This window comes from Brassica rapa, unplaced genomic scaffold, assembly GCF_000309985.2.
Source record: "Brassica rapa cultivar Chiifu-401-42 unplaced genomic scaffold, CAAS_Brap_v3.01 Scaffold0597, whole genome shotgun sequence".
In the NCBI taxonomy this organism is placed as follows: domain Eukaryota; kingdom Viridiplantae; phylum Streptophyta; class Magnoliopsida; order Brassicales; family Brassicaceae; genus Brassica; species Brassica rapa.
The window spans coordinates 32,501-34,524 of NW_022610537.1; positions in this window are offsets into that span (position 1 = coordinate 32,501).

A 2,024-nucleotide genomic window follows, 5' to 3' on the forward strand; every position below is an offset into this window, starting at 1 on the left:
TCACTCTGCATGATGTCCTGGTCATGCCATCAGAGATGTGGAGCACGAGGTGCCGCGACGCATGCGTCCGGAGCCATGCGAAGCGACACACGGGCTGCCACACGGCTTGTTTCTGATTGGTTGCTGCATCCTATATAAACCCCACGACCCCAGCTCATTTCAAACCATCCAGCACACCTGAAACTCAGAGAAAAACGTGAGAGAGAGAGAGAAAGAAGTAGAAAAAGAAAGCAAGTGATTCCGAGCTATTTCGAGAGTTTTAGAGAGTTTTCGAGATCAGTTCTCTATTGATTTCGAGTCATCGCCTTGAGAAGGTTCTGTCCAACTGAAGGTCAATCAAGTGAAGATCAGTCTGTCCAGACGTGTCAGTTTCTTCATGATGAAGCCGAGGTTATGTCCAAGTCAAGATCAGTCCAGTCCAGTCCAGTCAAGGCGTCCCTTGGGTTTTGGCCAAGTCCTCTCCGATCAACCAGCAGCTTCTCGCCTAGAACACTGTGAGTTGGTTTGTTTGAATTCCACTTGGAATTTAGGGTAGATAGAGTCGCATATAGAGTAGATTGATCACGCTATTGAATGGTAGAGTCCTTAGGGTTATTTTATTTATGGAACCGGACTCAGTTTAGCAAGGGCTAAGCTGAGATGAATGGAATTAAGACTGAGTTGATAACCTGATTAGGGCTAAGAATAGGATGCATCATGTTTTCTATTCTTGCGTGTTGATATGGTTGAGTGCAGGTTCCCGTTATCTTTAAAGATAGTTTCTCAGCGGGAGGCTGGACTATCTGGGTAACGGTTTGATTGTATTGTTTAGTATTGATATTATTGTTTAGTAGTTAGTACTAAGGGTCATAGGCCATATAGGCCGGACCACTGGTACTACTGGTTTGTGTTGTAGAGTTGAGTGTCTAGTTAGGATCTGGAACTTTAGCCTTAGGTTAGGTTCTAGATTGAGTTTGTGTTGTGTGAGTGGTGCCGACAGTATGTGTGTAACCCGCCCATACTAGGCTTGTTTGGGGTTGATTAGTGTTTCCTCGGCCTCGTACCCAGCGGGTTCAAGGAAACCCCTTATTCGCTGGATCGGGAAGACTCAGACGAACGGTGTCATGTACTATGGCTGAGTATTACACGACGGTGTAGTGTGGCAGTGACCCGAAGGACTGTGGGCTGTCGCGCGGTGACCCGAATGACTGTGGGCCGCGGTCGGTTGAAAGTTCCTTCTTCTGGCCTTTGTGGTAGGAAGATAGGATATTGCCGATAGGGAGGAGGAACACGAAGTCACCAGGGCCCAGGTTAGAGTGTTGTGTTAGAGTGTCGTAGAGGGTTATGGAACCCTCAAGTTAGCGTAGCACCGATATACGGTGTTATGAGTTAGATCGAGTCGTAGATTCTCATAGTCTTATTATTGTGATTGTGTTTGTGGTTGACTGATTTGCTTGCAGGTTCTGACATTAAGTCATAAGTCCGGTTTAGGTACCGGATTAGGCTTGGTGTGTATTTTGTTAGTGTAGGCCTGACGTTGGCCTGTATGTGGTTGAGGGATTGCTTGTGAAGGGTGGTGGATATTAAAGCTATGCTGTATCACTGGTTGGCCGATCATGTTCTTGTTTGATTGTTGGTCGATCGACTAGTGATACTTGTATAGTCTAAGTGTCTAACACTACATGAGTACTGAACTCAGGCGTATATATGGTTAACTAGGGATTGGTTGTTGACTTGTTTTTATGCAGGTTCCCGTTACTTGAAGTTAGATCATGGCAGGAGGCCAAGTCTAACTTAGTAACGGTTTGCTTAGCCTTAGCTTTTATTGCATGCTAGGGCTAGATTGATTGTTATTTTGGGTTGTCCGGGTTAGAGTCTAGGTTGCGGGTAGAGGCCGCCAGCTCACTGAGTAACATTAGGTTACTCATCCAACTCCGTTGTCCTTTTTGCAGGTCGCTTTAGGTAAGGATGATCGGATAGCTTCGTGCTGGACGTTAGGACCGCCGGTGTAGATTTTCATGCCTTTTGTAAACGGTATTGTGGAT